Source organism: Carassius auratus, chromosome 32, assembly GCF_003368295.1.
Source record: "Carassius auratus strain Wakin chromosome 32, ASM336829v1, whole genome shotgun sequence".
Classification (NCBI taxonomy): domain Eukaryota; kingdom Metazoa; phylum Chordata; class Actinopteri; order Cypriniformes; family Cyprinidae; genus Carassius; species Carassius auratus.
The window spans coordinates 31,509,359-31,529,819 of record NC_039274.1 but is presented as its reverse complement, the minus strand read 5'-3'; the positions used below and the strand labels follow the sequence as shown (position 1 = coordinate 31,529,819).

General features: G+C 35.9%; 1 protein-coding gene across 2 annotated transcripts in view; it reads left to right on the top strand.

Annotated features, from left to right (window-relative positions):
- The first annotated feature begins 16,503 nt into the window (after positions 1 to 16,503).
- LOC113052143 (5-hydroxytryptamine receptor 2C-like) overlaps positions 16,504 to 20,461 on the top strand; it is a 91,708-nt gene continuing 87,750 nt past the window's right edge. For both annotated transcript variants that reach the window (XM_026216493.1, XM_026216491.1), the window contains exons 1-2: positions 16,504 to 16,574; positions 16,991 to 17,052. The gene's annotated coding sequence lies outside the window, so the exon portion shown is untranslated. The remainder of the gene's footprint in view (positions 16,575 to 16,990; positions 17,053 to 20,461) is intronic.

Here is a 20,461-nt window from a genome sequence, read left to right as displayed (position 1 = left end):
GCATATCAGATGAAATGGTAAAATGCTCATAAAGTGACTTTTCATGTGGGTTGTAGTATAGTGAGACAACAGACACTGGAAACACCATGAGCATGTGTGCATGATTATATTTAAAAGACAGAGACTGTGTCTCTCATTTATGCACAGACATGCAGACCATGCAGACACACAACTAATATGTGAGAGAAATATTACTTAAATCCATCATTTTGATTCTGAAATAAACTATTTTTTCATTATATTGGTGTTGATGTATTGCACAGCCCTCAGATCTCAACACAGTGTTGTAGCAGTAAACGAGCAGCAGGAGTGTGGGGAAAAGTAATAAAGAGAAGTGCAAGAGCGGAGGAAGTGAATGGTAAGAGCACAGGCAAAGCAAGAGGAGAGAATAAAAGTTATTTTGGCTGTAAGTTTACGATCCAGGTTTTTATCCAGTGCATTTCAGTTTTTTGGCTACGACCTTTGTGTCCTGTCCAATTACAGACTACCATGTCAAGCTCTCAGTGCCCTTTGTGCGCTCAGGTTTCCAGCGAATATATGAGTATGTTCACAGCATGCTGGATTCCTATTATGTCAATAGCTGGGCCTTATTCTGCTGTCCAGTAAGCATGTCAATGCTTTTAGCTTCTTTCCTTTAGGCAGGAATCTGTTCAAAATAAGAACTAAAATAGCAAAACCGTGAAAATACTTCTCCCTGAACCACATAATTAATGAATGACAGTCTGTAATCTCAAGTCATTTTCTGGCACTTGGAGTAGCAGCACTATGTTTCTGGCACAGGTGGATCAAACGTCCTGCTGAAATCAGTGTAATGTGTTCGATTAGAAGAGTCCAACACTCTGGCTCGCTGCCAGTAGACACAGCTCTAATAGTTTCACTCTCTCAGTGTTGTGAGGCGATATTGCTGAATTCTTGAGGGGATGTGTGGGCAGGCATAGTTCCTGTAGCAAGATATTACTTATTGTATCTCACCTGCAGTCTGAAATTGTCTGACACATAAACACAACTATTAACAGTGTTCGGCATGTTATTTATAAAAGTGACGTTATAATATTGAAACCATTTTAAAAATGTATTACATTTGCTGCATCTAAAATGATGTACTGTCTACATTTGATGATGAATTTGATTTTGTGACATTAAAAAAATATAGTTTTTGAAGTATGCGTGTAATATGAATACAAAGCAATGTGCATACTGATCTCTTACATGAGTTATTTTTCATGCACTGCTATTAGTAGTTCAAAATCAGATCGGTTAATCAATTGACACACTGCCTTTCAAATACTGTTTTTAAAGGGATGTAGCCTTATTTGGGTATGGGGACAGCTACTTTTTATGGAAAGTTGTTTTTTTTAAATAGGAAATCTACTTGTTTTAAAACACCATTTTTAGGTGTTCTTATTACATCAATGGGTATATATAATTTATAATAAAATAAGAAAACATTATATATTAAAGTGTAATTTATTCCTGTGATTTAAAAGCTGAATTTTCAGCATCATTACTCCAGTCTTCAGTGTCATATGATTCTTCAGAAATCATTCTAATATGCTGATTTGATGATCAAGTAACATTTCTTTATTACTATCAGTAATCAATTTGAAAACAGTTGTGGTGCTTAATATTTTTGTGGAGACGGCAATACTTTTTTAGTATTTAGTATCCTAGGATTCTTTGATGAATGGAATGGAATTTAATTAAAAATCTTTTTATTTTTATTTTTATACAATGTTAAAGTTTGCATCACTTTTACTCTTTTTCTATCACTCACCAATTTAATGTAACCTTGCTGAATATGTGTTAATTGCTTTTAAAAAACTGACACTTTTTAAAGATGAAGTTCTTCACTGAATACAGCACATTCTTTAAAGAGAATGTGTTTTTATAATGGAGAACCACTCATGTACTTGGTTCTTAAATTGCAGTTGTCAGCTGGAGTTTTGTTTTGTGCTTGTGTTGATACACCTGTCAGTGAGAGCTGTATGTTTTACAGAAAACTCCCATACAGCATAGATCCCTCTCAGGAAAACCTCAGGCGGTTTTATGCTTTCAGCACACCAATGAAGATTCCCACGAGCACCTGAGGGAACGTAGACTGGAATTTTCTTGTTTTCTTTGTCTCTCCTAATTCTTCTCCTGCCCTCTGTTGTCCCCTCACTTCTGCCTCCTGTCAAACATGCTGCTACAGGCTGTTTGAAGAGCCCAGATGGACTGCAGTAAATACTTAGCTGACAAGAATGAGATAGAAAGGAACTTATCTGTCACACTCGGACTGGATTTTGTTTATCTGTTTGTAAGTAGAGGCAGGAATTAAATCAAGGAAGCAGTTTTTGCCTGAGATTCTTTTTTTTGAAAAGTGACAAGTAGTAGAAGTTTCCGTTTTTTGTTATTCATTTGTTTTATTACTTTGTAATTTGTTTGAATTTAGTCAATATTTTTCAATGCAATAATCACTAATAAACTATAAACAAATATTCAGACATTTGTAAATCTTTTATTTTATTTTATTTACTGTATTGTGAAATCTATAGCTACTATACTATATGGCAGTCCTCAACACTGTGATTTAATTATTTGAATAAATTATATGCTTGATTTTCTTTTCTTTTTTATTGTATCATTGGTAATTTATTGCATTTTTTATATTTAAAATAATATAATTAAAATAGTTTAATTAACATCATGTTTTTTTCCTTGATGTGATTAACAAGGGAAGTCTCTTGTTTGGCTGTTACTTCTGCAGCTGACCTTTGAGTGTCCGCTGGTGTTCACTGTCACGACACATTTGCTGCTCTGTCTGAATGAAATGAAATAAAAATCAACAGCCTTCATGTTTAAACTCAGTAATGCTATTCAGAGACAGATTGACAGAGTTGGACTGTGAATTATAGAGAATCTTGTTTCAATATTCATTCAGGTCGCTAGCAGTTTTCATAGTGAAATGTGCGATATAGCACTGGATGGCTGGTTTTCTGAGTCTGTCCTTTCACTGCCGAAAGTTTGGTTGGGGACGAACATAAAACTTTTAAATCCCTAGACACGATTACAAATAACTTTTAATGCATTAATAATATTTATTATTTATTATTATTTATTATGCCTAAATCTTTTTTCTTAAATGAGTCTGACAATTAGGGTTAGAATCATTCTACTGATACAACAAACCATCTGTGACTCTGTTTGGTTATTTGCACTACTGCTTTGATTGCTATGTGAAAAAGGTATGCATGCTGCTTACTGTATATAACCTTGATTTGTGAATTAATACTAGGTGAACTCGACTGGGTCTTGCCTGCAGAATTTGCTTGGTTACAGTTTAAATGTAAATGAGTTGTGAGATTCACATTTACTGCAAGAACCATGGTTCTGACAGAACTGTCAACAATATTCAAGACTGTCTTGTCCTTTGAATGTTGTTTACTGAGTAGCTTGATTTAATTATTTACAATTTGACTTTATCCTGGATTGTTCCCTTCTCAGAGTAGTTGTCATTGTAGCACGCTTTAGATTTGTACATATTTTATAAGCGGAGGTGCTTTATAAACTTCCTGTTGAGCCAGGTCTATTGAAAAGCATTTAATATCATAACAATAATTCTAAATATTTGGTATTATATCTAATAATATATTATATTACACAGCCTGTTTTGCTAATTGAGGGGTTCTGCTTTAGTTTAAGGAAATAATCTGCTTCCTAATTTTATTAGAGCCTAACAGTATAGCTGCACAACTCATCCTGGACTTATGCAGAGAGCTTAAAAAGATTGTTTCTTTAAATAGAGCTTAATTTTATTCATCCAGAACTTTCTGTAAGCTCTTCTTATGACAGAACAACTTTGGTGGTGTTTCTTTTGTGCTCTTACAATGTTCTGAAATGTACACATTGCAATTAAAAAAGGAAATGACAAAAAAAAAGTTTGAATAAATTATGTTTGCATGCAATATTAAATGTTGTTTTAAATGCAATTTCTTTATAAATGTGTTTTTAGATACATTTGCTTGCTTAAATAAAAACACAAATAAATCAGTTTTCTGTTATAATATATTTTCAAACTATTCCTGTGATGGCAAAGCTGTATTTTCATCCACCATTACTGAAGTCTTCAGTGTCACATGATCCTTCAGAAATTGTTCTAATATTCTAATAATCGTTCTAATTATTAATTTATTAAGACATTATGATGCCTTGAGTATACTTTGTTCTGTCACCAAAAAATGCTTACGGTACATTGCTGATCATGGTTTGAAGTATCAGTTGAAACACATCATCCCTCATCAGTGAACACAGGAATTCACAATTATATCAAAAGAAGATCTAATGTAGCACGCACCATTTCATCTCGGATGTACTGAAAAAGCAGGCAAATCCACTTGGCACTTACACCATAATTACTTGTGGGTTGACGGAAATTCTGATGCAGTGTGTTTCATCAGTATTGCGTGGATTCTTTCATAAACCTTCATATGTCTTGACAGTCTAACTTACCTAGAATCAGTGATTCACCTCCCTCATCTGCAGTATGTATGAAACCAGCAGCTGAATCACACCACCTGAAGAGCATCGGTATCAAGAGGTAGCCTTTGTTTCTACGCTATACACCCAGATCCAGGTGCACCGGTTATTTTGTACTTAAGTGAATGTTTTTAAAATAGTGTTTGTATGAGCTTGTATGGACATGTTTCAAGCTTTCATGATTTCAGTGATTTTTTTTCTCCTCTGAATGAGTCACATACGGTATGTAGCGTTAGCAGTGAAAAGTATATCTTAAGCGTTTACCATGGAGGCAAAAAAGCACTAGCAGAATATCCAATTTTTGTAAACAACCTCTGGCTGTTGAAACCTGATTTTAATCTCAAATATCTCCTGAATAGTTCTGCTACAACCTATTTGTGAAAACCTCAAAAAGTCACGGTAAGGTCAAAGCAACTGCTTTTAGAAGTAGGATGCTATCTGCAGTATATCAGATTAATATATTGAAACAAAACAAAGCAACTTAAATCTCTCGGGAGCTCCCGAAGACCTGTCATTCACCTGCTGGGAGCTGAAAGAACAGGAGGGAAACGGATATGGAAATACAGACAGGGTGAAAAGGAGATGCAAGGAACTCTGAGGGACAAATGGTTAAAGAGCAGGAAGCATGTGCCAAGACAGCACAACACTGCCTGACTTAAATGTAGTCAGTGAGACAACATAATATGACAAGCCGGTTGACAACAAAACAAAATGGCAAAACGATCTCATCGCATTCCTGAACAGCATCAGCATGTGTAAACTGATCAATGTTGCATGTCTGACATGTTAAACTCTTCCTGTATTTGTTTATGCTGGTGAGAGACATGCAGGATTGTATTGTCCCCCTGCAGGGCTCAGGTTTACTGGAGCTTGTCACAGCTGTTATCTCCAGCCAGGCAGGAGGGTCTGGCTCTTAGCCTGGGGGACGCTGGGATTCTGGGTTTCACTTTGAGAATGATATACTGTAGGTGAAGCTGCTATTGTTTTAGCATGTGCTGGGTCATTGTTTTTTCTCTGCCGTTATTCAGTTAGCAGATAGATATGGGGTGGTGGGGGTCTTATACTCTGCATAACAGATAGCGTGTTTGGTCAATGGTGGTGCTCTGCTGATAAAGGATCATGCATTCACACTGAGATTGGCTGTCCTGTTAAAAGCATGCTAAAAGATGGGATCTAGACAGTGATCAGATGGACAAAATTACACCTGGAAACGCTCTATATATTTTTTTCCATCAATGAATGTAAGCTTGCCTGCGGAAGAAAGAAACAAACAGTGAGACAGAATGAGAATTGATCAGTAAAAAGTAAAGGAAGTTGTCAGCAGTCAGGGAGAAATAAGCCAATTTACAGCGATATGCACACATACACATACACATACAGGGACCGATGCAATGCTGCTATAGATTGACCACATTGCAGAAAAAGTAAATAATGCTGAAAAATTTAAACGAAAGCTTTACACATCATTTTATAATATAATTTTCTTCTATATAATATAACAAAAAGGTAGCAAATAATAATTTTGTCTAAAATCAAGTTATACTTATCATAAAATAAAATAAAAAAACATCTACTTGTAACAATATTTAAGTCTTTGTGTGAGGGTATCGGTGTATAAATGCATAACACAAAAATTGAAAATATTATTTGCTACATTTAGTACTATTGATGATTTAATGTATGTAACCCCTCTCTCCTGGGTCCTCCCCACCACACCTCATCCTTGCTCCATGTGGGCCTCGAACCTGGGTCTACAGCATGGGAGGCGGACACTAACAAAGAGGCTAAATGACTGCAGCCACTAGCGTCAATCGCTAGTGTGTCTCTTGAGATCAGGGGAGTGAGGTTTACCTGCATAGAACCTACTTGCTGGCCTCCATTACACTCATCCCCCAAACCTCACTCCCATCCGGGACACAACTGGGACATAACAGGAGCATAGGTTGGTTAAATTGCAACTCAATGACGATGCATGGCAAAATAAAATAAATAAACAGAGTTTCAGTGTTTACAAGCCGACTAATACACACACACTTTATTTTATAATCACAAATAACACATTAAACTCTTCTTAGAGGACTAGGAGCTGACAGAAAAAAAATATATATATTTTTTGTAGCATAAAAGTTCAGCTTTGTGCTCGAAAACAATCCAAACTCAGTTAATAAGATGATTATATAGAGCATATATAACCAGCTGTGAAATGTGAGCCAGGTCCACTCCATGGACAGTGCAATTATTAAAGAATACAACACAGATGAAAATATATAGAAATATAAGTATGTTTTATAATGAAATAAAAGTAAACAATAAAAATATAAGAATAACATATAAAAAAGATGTATACTTTAGAATTAAATATAGAATAGAAAATAATGTGCATTAAAGTATACAGTAGTCTTAAAGCTGCGGTAGGGAACTTTTGACGCTCTAGCGGTTAATAAACAGAACTGCTTGCGTCTTGCGGAAGAACATCGTAGCCGGAACTACTTCTCTCTGTTTATGTCTATGAAGAATCACAAAGGTACTGGGTTACTCCGCTGCGGTATCCCCGAAGCAATCTAAAATAGCCAGAATATAAACACTTATCATAGGTGCACCCTAGTGATTCAAGACAAGTTAAAAACACGGTTTGGAAAATGGATTCATGGTGTACTCGCTTATTATATACATTTTTCTACATTTTGAACACAAACAAAGTTACGGACCGCAGCTCTGATTGGTTGTTTTTTACCGGGAGCGGATGACTTTCTGCAAATGGCAATAGGACCACTGGGAGGAGCCAGAGGAGCTTGATTTTTTTCACAGATTATCTGTCTCATATTCTACTGTCAGGACATAATGACAGGTTTAACAAATATGTAAAAAATATATATTTACAAAAGTTACCTACTGCAGCTTTAAATATTAAGATACAATGTACAAGAGGCAAAAGTGCATATGTGCATAATACTGTAGTCTTAAATATTAAGATACACAGGAATCTGCAAGAGGCAAATGTGCAAACAGGTTGTAAAACTATCAATATGTCAATGTGAGGTAGAGAATGATGAATATCTTACTGATTAAGTGAATATTAAGACATGTAGATGTTAAGAGGTGTAAGATGTCATCAATGCATCTTACCAGCAGCGAGACTTCATGAGACTGCTGATCATTAGCAGTGCAATAACCAATGGCGAGTTTTCTAACTAATTTAACTAACATTATTTAAATTCTGTTACATATATTAATGTGTGTGTGTTTTAAATCTGTCTGATTTAATGTTTTTTGTTACGTTTAGTAAGGTTGTCTTGCTTGTCAATGGCTTTAACATTATTCGCTTGACATCAGTTTTCACATTCCATTTTATTTAAATCTGAACCAAACAGGTCCGCTACAGGTCACCTAATTTTTGTTGTAAAATATACAATAACTATGTTTTGCTTATTATTTCCCTATAGCTGCTAATGAAATGTAAGTCTCACACATTCACAGAAAATGGCTTCCGTGTTGTTAAATAAGGTCAATAATAATGGCAAATTTTAAGACATTTACGTAAACAATGAAACCTGTTTAAGTCTGACGAACACCAATTATTTTTATTTTGGTAACACTTTAGTATAGGGTCCAATTCTCACTAATAACTAGTTGCTTATTAGCATGTCTATTATTAACATATTGGCTATTCATTAGTGTTTATAAAGTACATATAATGCATGACATCCATAATCCTACCCAATACCCTAAACTTAACAACTACCTTATAAACTATTAATAAGCAGCAAATCAGGAGTTAATTGAGGCAAAAGTCATTGTTAATGGTTAATAGTGAGAATTAGACCTTAAAATAAAGTGTGTCCTTTGTATACATTTATGTCATAGCTATTTCTCAGTCTATTGCCCATTCTTCACAGCTGAAATTCATTTTTCTCTCTGCTTAAGCGATTCACCAGTTTTCCAGAATGAGCGTGTTAAGCAAACACACCCTAATCATGTACCTGTGTGTCTATGCACATGGATTCAGCTGAAATCAGGTCAGATGACAAAGCAAAACTCAATTCATGATAGATGAACGCTTTTGCCCTTTCCTTTGAGTCCTGGATAGGAAAAAGGCAGCATTTGGTTTCGGCATTGAATAAGCCCCCATGTATTCAGATTTAATAGTAAACAGTTTAATCTCATTTTCTCTTTTTGCACAAGTGAATCTTTCCTAGGGGAGCAAACCATATTACACCACAGTGCGCCTGCAGAGGATTTAGCTATTTACAGATCGTCGTCTTTCTCTTTTCTCTTACTTCTCTTCCGTCTCTCTCTAGGCACCCTCAGTGGCAGGAAGAACTGGCAATTCATAGATTGACCAATGTCTGCCCCAGAAACCTGTGTGGAAGGTTCTTTTTTTCTTCTCTTGCTCAGATACATTTAATGTGTTTGAACCTCTCGCTCATTATTCTATTATTTTTCCATCAGAAAAGAAACTAGGACAGTCTCTTCTGTATGAAGTCTACTGTGGACGATCTGCGATAATGTAGTGATCCATTGAAACACGAGAGCAAAAAAAACAACAACAGAAAAAAAACAAAAAAAAACAGTCTTTACCTCAGTGAGGCCAGAGTTCTTCCTAGGGCATTAAGCAAGTTAAACAGGGTGAGAGGAAATCAGGCATTTCTAATCTAATATGGGCATTGCAAATCTCATCCGAACACAAATAGTGTTTCGTTTCTAGCTAGTACTAGTGCTAATAGTCGTGCAAGTTTCCCTCCTGGGGTTAACATTCAAACGTATGACTCTACAGAGATTAAATAGGATGGTTTACCCATTGGTGCCCCACATACTATACTATAATCCGCAGTCTGAGAGGATTACTTAGACTAGACTGGTGGCTGAACTGGGAGAAGTGTGGAATCCTTATTTTGAGTCAAGATATTGCTGACGCTCAGCATTTTCATAGAAGACTTTCATTCAGTGTACTTTATCAAAGCTTTTCTCAGATCTATCCGTTGTTCTGTATGCATTAATATCAGAAGAAATGGTGTACCCATAAATTAAATTTTATTGACAGTTTTCTCACGCTCGGGCCATCCATGATGTATGTGTTAGTTTGTTTCTTTATCGAAAACAGATTTGGAGAAATTTAGAATCACATCACTTGCTCAGCAATGGATCCTCTGCAGTGAATGGGTGCCGTCAGAATGAGAGTTCAAGCAGCTGATAAAAGCATCACAATAATCCCCAAGTAATCCACACAACTCCAGTCCATCACTTAACATCTTGTGAAATGAAAAACTGAGTGTTTGTAATAAATCCTTCAAGACATTTTTACCTTTTGGCCTTTGCTTGTCCTCTAGTCCTCTGTCCATAAAATTACTTTTTTTCAGTGAAAAAGTCATCTCATCGGATCAGGAGAGAAACATGCAGTGTTTACATGCAAAAACAGTCCAACACACTTCTATACAAAGGTGTCAGTGGATTTTTATATGTCTGGGGACAACAGAGGATGGAGAGAAAATTTCATGAATTATGGTATTTTTGGTCAGAAGTGACAATACCGTATAAGCTAAAATGTCTTAAAGGATTTGTTTATTACAAACACACAGCTTTTCACATTACAACATGTAACGTTAGCGGACCCCGTCCCCGTCCTTTTACTGATGATTTGACGTTTTATTACTTGTCCATTTATTCTAGAATTCAACGTAAGAGCTGAATGAAGTGATACAAAAATGTACATTAACATTATTAGACATATTCAGCGATTTCCACTAATACTAGTTTTAACTAACAGTATACAAATACACAAACCTTATGCCTTTTCGGTTCGGTTAAGCTGTCATGTAGCGTTTGCTCTCCATGCCATTTCTCATTACGCACTCTAAGCACTGAAAGCAGATTCCGATTCAAAATAAAAGTCCCCCATAAAGAACGGAAATAATACAATCCTTAGACAATTTCTAAACGTACAAAATATATCAACACAAAACAAATAGAGAAATTACGGATAGCTCTTATTAAAGTATGTTACACAAAATGTTACTTAATGGACTGGACTGATGTGGACTCTCATTCTGATGGCACCCATTCAGAGGCAGAGGATCCACTGGTGAGCAACTGATGTATTGCAATATTTCTCCAAATCTGTTCCGAACCAAACTCATCTTGGATGGCCTGAGGATGAGTGCATTTCTGCAAGAAAACTATGCTGTTAAATTCAACTTAAAGGTTACATGCAATAAATAATTCCATTCCAGTTCATCTTCCATGAGCCAGAGAAGCTGATGCAATCCCTTACACACTTCCACTCACACACACACACAAACACAATCCTCATTGCGGTAAAGAGAGCAGATCGATCAGTCAAGCTCAGATGTTTGGCTTCAGGAAGACTTGCTTTTAAATCTTTTAGCGCCAGACCTCTGGATTCCAGCAGAAGCGATTAACTCGGCTCCCCAGTCCACTGACGGCATGTTCATCTGGGTGCTCAGTCACAGTCAGGACTGGAGTTAAGGATCAGGTGAATTGGATTAGAATGAACTGAAATGCGACACGCTGACTAAATGTGATCGACATAGTTAAAGGGAAATTCTGTCATTGTTTACTCTGACTCATACGTTTTCACCTCTAGTGAAGTGTTTGCAAGATTAGTAAACATTAGGTTCTAACTGAAATGAGATATTTTCTAAACATTGTCAGACACTTATGTTAAGAGCTTTGCTTATAGAATATTTCCTGGTATCAATACACTTTTTGTTATACCTGTTATGAAAAGTCTGATAACTTTCCTTTGAAGTTTTAAAATTCAAAGCAGGTCAGCGTTAGTGTATCCAACTTCATGGGAACACAGGTACAACTTTCCAGCTAAATGGTATGACGTTTGTGAGCCAAATGTCACGGCATGTCCAATTTCAAACTATGTTGGTGAGAGAGAGACAGTGTGTTATTTTCATTTATGGGCTTTTGGCCTTTTAATCAATAGGGAAGTGTAGATTGACAGGAAATCTGCAAGCATGACAAATGGGTTTAAAACAAGTGTTAATTTTTACTGACTTTTTTAGTAATAGTTTTTGATTAATTTTGATTAGTTTTGATTAAAATATACTTCATAAATTTAGTTCATATTCAGTTTTATTCAGATAAAAAAATGGAATTCATTAAAGTGTTGTTAACAGTAATGTTAATTCACTTTTATTAAAATATATCCTTAATACATTTTTTTCTGTAAAATAAATAAATGAATTCATTATGGGCTGTTCACTGAGAACATGTAAACATTCTAGACGGGCACATTTGAACACTGGACTCATATTAAATTTTTTTCAGCATCATGTGCATCTTGTGTTTAAATACAAAGATTGCAGTCTTTTCTGTGTGATGCATTATAATTTATTATAATAATCTTATTTCCTCTTATTTTTGTTAACTATGTTTACATTTGTAAAGTAATCATCATCATGTGGAGCGTTCCACTTGTCTTCATTATCATTTACAAATTCAAAAAAAAAAAAAAAAAAAAACATTGTTAGAGGGATAGTTCACCCAAAAATGAAAATTATGTCATTAATAACTCACCCTCATGTTTATCTTTGGAACACAGTTTAAGATATTTTAGATTTAGTCCGAGAGCTCTCAGCTCCTCCATTGAAGCTGTGTGTACGGTATACTATCCATGTCCAGAAAGGTAAGAAAAAACATCATCAAAGTAGTCCATGTGACATCAGATGGTCAGTTAGAATATTTTGAAGCATCGAAAATACATTTTGGTCTAAAAATGGCAAAAACTATGACTTTATTCAGCATTGTCTTTTCTTCCGTGTCTGTTGTGAGAGAGTTCAAAACAAAGCAGTTTGTGATATCTGGTTCTCTCTTGAACTATTGTGAAGAGAGAACTGAAGATGAACACCGAGCCTAGCCAGATAACAAACAATAGACTGACTCGTTCACGAGTCAAGAACCGGTTGCATCGGTTTTCGGATCACCAGTAGTTCTTTTGGACAGTTCGATTCAATAAACCGGTTGAAGAAAATGGTTCACCGGTTCTTTTGCACTCGACGTAATGGTGTCATTGGCGATGATTGCCCTTGATTCAAGCCTTCGGTTTACCTGGGCTCATGACATTAGCACAGAATCAGTTCAGTTCAGACGCTCTGTGTGTCGGTCTGCGTCACGCTAAATCACACATGCGCAGTATCATCAGCTCCTCGGTTCTCGAATCGGACACGTCTGACAGAAACGGTTCTTAACTCGTGAACCAGTCAATCTTTCGTTTGTTATCTGGCACGGCACGGCGTTCTTCTTCAGCTCTTCACAGCAGTTCAGTCAGTGTACTGTTTCGGTAAATGAATTACTGCTGGCCAATGAGAGGTCTCCAATCTGGGTCTGTATAAAAGTTTTCTGTTTGTTTTTGAACTTGTTTTGTGGATGGTACACTTAGCATTGTTTGAGGGTTTTTTTTAATCTCTCAGATGAAAGTGCGTCTTTAGAGAGTGTCATGTGGTGGGAGAGGTGAAAGGAAAGAGTGTACAGCAAGCCCTCATATGGACATGGTTTGGGCATGTTTTATACAAACCTTAGGCTTGCTGTTGCTCTTTTAGAACAATCCAAGTTCACTAACGGTAAAACAAGGTGAAGAACACATTCATGGCAGTATGCAAGTGTTGAAAGTCTAAAAATGAGTCCCATTGTAAAAGACTTGAGAAGGTAGAAGCTTTGCTTTTAGAATATTTCCTGGTAGCCAACAAAATATTTATTTTGTGTGTGTGTGTGTGTGTGGTGTTTTACCTGCTATGAAAAATATGATAATTTGCCTGTGAAGTTCACCTGGGTTTCAATGAGTTAATTAGCATATTAGCATCAGTTTAGCAGTGAATTAGCTTTTTTTTTTAAAAACAATATACTTTATAGACTTTTCTTTTGTAAAAATAACATATTGATCTGAAAATGTGGAGCTCCAATTAAAAAAATATTTTAAATAAAACGCATCTTGCATTTTTAGATGCAAAAATGCGTTCTGTGTGAATGGCACTTTAGTATATTTTCAATATTTTGCATTATAATTTTTTTCTTATTTTATTTTCATTTGGTTTTCACTAAAAGAGGAGTTTTCTTCATGAAGAAAAAAAAACCTGTCAACACTCAATTCTTACTGCAATTATATGTCATAAGCACATGCACCACCCACTGAGTTTATGTTTGCAACTTTGTGTGCTTTTTTTGTGTTACACATATGTGGAGGCTTTACTGACAGCTTTTTTTTTTATCTCTTGTATGAGATATTTGCATGTGAGAACTTGTTGGTTATATGGTGAAGTGGAGATAAGGGGGAAATTTTCATTGTCGCTTATAATATTGCTCTTTCTCTCTCTCTTGCACTTGAGCACACCAACACTTCTCTTTACATTTCGCCTACCAATTACAAAGCTTCAAGCATGCCCTGTTCAAAAAAGCCTCTCTGTAGCACCAATCCTTGCATATCGCTGAAGCCAGGAAAACACTAGGATCAGTGAGAAGACCCATTAAATGGGGTGTCACTTGGGTCTGCATGCTTCGCCTGTTCTGGTTTATTCAGCTGTGCGTGAAGAAAGGGTTGGGGTCAGTAGGACGTGTGTATATAAAGTTTTTCTGCAGTGAGGAAACTTGACCCTTAGGGCTCAGTCTTGGCTAACTGGTAAAGACTGTTCCATAATCAGCCTGACTCTGAAGATTTAATCATTAGATCAGTGACTAAAACTGAGCCTAGATCTGCATTTAAGAGGAGCTACGTGAACAGACGACCCTGATCTGAATCAGAGTCCAAGTGCAATCCTTTACCAGCCCTTTAGCATTCAACAACTTTAACATTGGTTACATTTACTATTATTCTTCCCTCTGGTCAGTGGGAGACATTCAACATACTACCTCACATATAATTTTTCTATGTAACATAAATTGCAACTAATTCAGCCACCTTATGGCTGAGCATGGAACGAGTCCAGGGTTTTATACGGAAAATTAAGCACCATTAATAAAGAATTGCAGGGCACTGTGTTTGCAGAGAGTATTGAAAAAACATGCTGATTAACTCAGCGACTGAAGGATATACATGCCGTGTTCTCAGATGACATGCTTGGGTGTCTTTCTGAGGTGCATGTCTAATTGAAACAACAGGATTTGTTATGCTAAGATGATGCAAAAATAAGGATAATGACAGGAAATGGTGCTCAATTACTTGTCATCTCTATTCTAGGACAGCTGCTATGTTCTTCTTTTACACAAGCTGAATACTCGCTTCCTGTACAGTTTTGTGATAATTTGGGGAAAGCATCATTCTAGCTGTTCAAGTATGGTATATGAGACTGTTTTATTGTCCTTTAAGTAATAATTCACCTAAAAATTCTGTCATCATTTACTCACCCTCTTGTCTTTCCTAAGCTTAGAATCACCTAACTTTCTTCAGTGAAATACAAAGACGAAAATTTTAAACAACTTAACATTACATGTATTTTAATTGTCAGTTTCGTGGTTTTTGCAAGTAAAAACTGAATTACCATACAATAATGGTGAAAAATGGGTAAAGGACATTTCTGGAAGTCTTTCCAGAATCAATTAATGATAGTAGTAGATGAAGTAGTTTATTTATTTATTTTATATATTATTTGTTACTTTTAGTTATTATGAATGTAAATTATTGTCATTTGTGTTAAATAATTTTTTTGCACTTAGTTAATGTTTATTACATTATTTTAATGGTTTGTTTTTGTGTGTATGACCTTTTGCACTGGCTATATACAAGTATTTGTTTTGCATGTTCTATAAACTCTGATTCATTGTGTGGTTTTCACTTGGACCACCTTCATTATTATGGTGGTTGTTAGTACATTTTATGCTACAATGATTTTTGAAGTTTGATATTAACATAATGAAATAAAACATCCTGTAACAGATGAAACATTGTCAAATTATATCTATTGTGAAATTCAGATGACTGCAACTTTTTTGTTATTAAACAGTTTGTGTGTGTGTGTGTGTGTGTGTGTGTGTGTGTGTGTGTGTGTGTATATATATATATATATATATATATATATATATATATATATATATATATATATATATAGTTTTTAACACATTTTTCAAAATAGCCTTTGTGTTCCACAAAATATGGAAAAGTTTGAAATGACAGAAGTGCAAGTAATTTAAAAAAATTCTGAGAGTTCCTGTATTGATTTTCCAATATATTAGGACTGCTTTGGGCGAGTTGCAGAATAACACCTCAGGCTATATAGGGAACAAAGCCATAATCACAGCATAAGGTAGCTTTTCAGTGGCTTATTTGACCTGCATGTTTATTACAAGCCATTTATCCTCATCTTCTACAATTCTGGGCATTTTTACATTTTCTCAGGTCGAACAATGCGGTGCCATAATGTGTGGAGCTTTGTTTCTATAACTGACTTCATCCACATAAACTCCCCCACAGGGCTTAACTTGTGTTATATACATGCATGTAACATTATATTGCTCTCTCTCTCTCTCTCTCTCTCTCTCTCTCTCTCTCTCTCTCTCTCTCTCTCTCTCTCTCTCTCTCTCTCTCTATATATATACTACCATTCAAAAGTTTGGGATCAGAACGATTTTTTATGTTTTTTACAGGAGTTTCTTATGCTCATCAAGGCTACATTTACAGGTGCTGGTCATATAATTTGAATATCATCAAAAGGTTGATTTATTTCACTTATTCCATTCAAAAAGTGAAACTTGTATATTATATTAATTCTTTACACACATACTGATATATTAAAAATGTTTATTTCTTTTAATTTTGATGTTTATAACTGACAACTAAGGAAAATCCCAAATTCAGTATGTAGTGTTTTGAGTTTGACCATTCCAGCAAACTTTAAATTTTCCAAGAAAATATATTTTATTTTTATTTTCATGTTTCACCATACATGTCATTATTAACAAACTTGTAGGACTATACGGAAACTGTGTATTTTGGTTTAAAAATAATGTATGGTATTTTATGTTGTGTGGTGTCATTTCCGTTAATTGAATTGCCCAATCGGGTCCCGCTTTCGTCAGAACAGCTTTGGTCTTGAGCGAGACAGGTAAGTTGCAAATGTGCTCTGTGACGTGGAGTTAAAATATATCACATTTAGTTAAAATTGTGTTTGATATCAGTGGATGACATGTTTTGATGCTGGATTGAGTCAAATAGTCTGTTCGTTTGGCGTATTGTTCAGTATATTGTGAGTTTTTTTTTGTTAACGAGTTGGTTCAAGTTACCGCCCGCGCCATTTTTATTGGCGGTATTTTTCTGATAATTTTGTTTTTTTAATAAAAGTGGATTATGTTCTTAAAACGTCATGCAATTAAACTCATCTAAAGTATATCGTAATTTTATGTTTTCAATTGTGTAATTGTAGCTATGTATCATCTTTGAGTCGTTAATCAGCTGAAGTTACAGTATTAATGGGGACAGAGGTTCACTTTACTTTTCTCTCTCTTCTCGCAACTCTCGCAGAACAAAGAACAGAGTGTTTTTGTGTGCCGTTAATCCCTGTCCTGTCTTTAAATAAACTGCAGGTATGTAATTGTTACAAAATAACCACTATACGATCACATGTCATTGTAAGGTCAGACTGAAAAAATGTTTTCTTCTTTTTGCAAAGTATGAAATTGTATGTGTGTGTAGAAATATATTTATATTGAATATAGGGCTGGGCGATATGGAGCAAAAAATATATCTCGATATATTTTGCTATATCTCTATATACGATATATATCTCGATATCTTTACAAGGAAAAATAACCCCCCAAAAACTACTGTAAAAACAAATATGCCAAATATTACATGTTTAGGGCCCTATGAAATGTTTTATTTTTTTCTTCACCATATGTTTTATTGTAATCTAATTATGTGTTTAAGCAAGTGTAATTATTTAAATGCATAAAAACAACTTAATTTGTTAATTATTTTTCTTAAAATAGCCTTATGAGAATTTTTTTTTCCCCCTCTGAAATTCTGTGTATTCACATTTTTCTGGTTATCAAAATGAAGGTATAAGACATTCATTTAATTCATCTTTTGATATTTGAAAATTAAGCAAACTTTATTTTTTGGTAAACAAAGGGGATTTACTATTAAAAATAAAACATGGAAGAAATGTGTGATTATTCCTTAAATTGTGTTCGTTTCATTTTAATAGTAGTAGTAGTAGGCTATGTACATTCTGCTGAACAAAAGTGAAAGAAAATGACAGTGACGTGACATTCAGCCAAGTATGGTGACCCATACTCAGAATTCGTGCTCTGCATTTATCACATCTGAAGTGCACACACACAGAGCAGTGAACACACACCCGGAGCAGTGGGCAGCCATTTATGCTGCGGGGCCAGGGGAGCAGTTGGGGGTTCGATGCCTTGCTCAAGGGCACCTCAGTCGTGGTATTGATGGTGGAGAGTAGGGCTGCACGTTTTCAAGTTTTTCATTAACCGTTAACCGAGGCCCTTAGCGGTTAATAATCGGTTAACCATAGTGTGCGCCAGGGTTTCCGTTGTCCGGTAATTTCCAGACATTGGCCAAAAAAAAAAAAAAAGAAGGAAATGTCCGACAAAATTTAATCTCTCCGGTCAAATTGTCCTATTAAAACTACCTAATAATCCCGCCCACTAACACAATCTGTATTTGAGAATAAGCCTAAAATGTATAAAGCAAATATACACCGACCTTTGGCTATGTTATAAAGGAACAGGCTCTAGTAATGGTTATGTAACTTTCCGTGTTTAGGTGAAGGTAACAAGCAGGCTCCGCGGCCGCCTCGCTAAGGCTATGACTATGATATGTTTGACAGGTACAATATTTGAAAATAGATAATAATTTTTTTTAATTACATTTATATCTGAATTTATGTCAACCTATAGACTTTCAAATATCAAAATGTCATGAATTAATATGTATTTGTGTACAAAATGACATATAAACATATTTTCCTATTATATTTTGCCTGGAAACGCTTCCAACAAGGCGTTAGTTCTATTTCTAGCATGCACGCGTCGAGCCGCGCGTCTCACGCAGGCAGTCGGCAAGCTCTAACCTGTTAACATGGGAGCCGAATTAAAAACAGACACGCAACGCAGCTGAGATGCTTTCGCTCATCGCCACTCATCCAGTGAGTCCTGACCGGCCTAATGATGCCCGGGTGTTGGCTGTTGAGATTACAACAACGAGGTTGTACTTGAAGTATATCTAAGCACTGTATTGCAATACTTGCATTTTGCCCCGTCACTCTCAATTTTAAAGTGCTCCAACGCTGTACTTTTTTTTTGCCCGCTTCATATTAGAAAAATGACTTCTTCTTGTGGAAATTACAAATGTCTGGGAGCGCTCTGGCGGTCTCTGGTGGTGCAAAAATGTATTACAACTAAATTCAATGCACGCCATTGACGTCACTTAACCGAGCAAAATGTTTCACTCGGTTACGCAATTTTTAACGGTTAATCGGTTAACCGGTTAACCATGGACACCCCTAGTGGAGAGAGAACTGTACATGCACTCCCCCCACCTACAATTCTAGGGGTGCTCCGATCACGATCGGCCGATCGTTAATGCGCATCTCGTCAGTAAAGCCGGTTTTCTAATCAACGGTTAATTCAATCAGGTGCGTGATTTCACATAGAGCAGCTGTTACTACACAGAGCCGTTGTTAATAGATTAGATGCGCAAATCCACTTCATTTTCAGCGTTTTTTGGTGCATCTTCTCTAATAACAACGGCTCCGTGTAGTAACAGCTGCTCTATGTGAAATCACACACCTGATGCAATTAACCAGCTGATTAGAGAACCGGCTTTACTGACGAGATGCGCATTAACGATCGGCCGATCGTGATCGGAGCACCCCTATACAATTCCTGCCGGCCCGATACTCGAACTCACAACCTTTCAATTGCCAGTCCGACTCTTATACAATAGGCCACGACTTCCCTAAATAGGATAGTAATAGATTTCTGGCAAATACTTTTATTTTGACAGGTTTACCTTTACAGTTCTGTGCATGTGATATACAGTCTATGATGTGATATGATGGTAGATTTTACTCAAATCAGACATTCAGATGCTCATGGAGTGACTCTCAGTGCAGTTCTGGAGATGTTGTTCATATATATGTTCACATCGTCATTTAGTGAGACGACGGAAGCTGAAATCACCGGAGCGTCATGCGCGCTTCCGTTTGTTTAATAAATGAAGATGCGCTTCTGCTCCATTCATTAACACAGACACGAAGAACATACAGGATTCATATTTAAATAGACTTTTCCGGCTTAATATTTACAGATATTAGTCCATATCGCGATTTGATGTGAGTGCAATGACCTACTTTTGAATTCATTTAAAATTTGACAAATTCCGTGACATTCCACAACTGTAAATTCCGTTTTTATGACTGAATTCTGTGATTCCGTCCGCGTTTTCTGCATCGCGGAAATCATAGGACCCTACAGTAGACATCTGCCTGCTGTTCGCCCGATGCCTTAAAACCGATGTATCTCCATATAATGGAGCCAGTTGTCTTTTTTATACTAGTTCTGCAGTCTCCATTCTGGTTGAGGACGCTGCCATGTTTATGAGACAACACGCAATGCGAGGGGAGGGGGAACAAAATCAAGGAGGCGGGGGCGAGCACAGCACAGAGAAGACAAACAAGCAAAGTGGCAGAATCAGAATTAAATATATACGATTAGTCAAAATCCATATCATGTTTAAAAAATATCTCGATATATTTTAAATATTGAGATATCGCCCACCCCTATTATATTATATTGAGAATATTTTTACCTTTCCTTTATTGACTTTGTCTAAGGTTGTATTGTATATGATGTCTAATACATGTGTTAAATGAAAATGAGTGAAACAAGACACTGCATGTAGTAAGTTTATTGTTAGAAATGGTCAGAACAGCTTTGGACTTGAGCGAGACAGAACAAAGAACAGAGA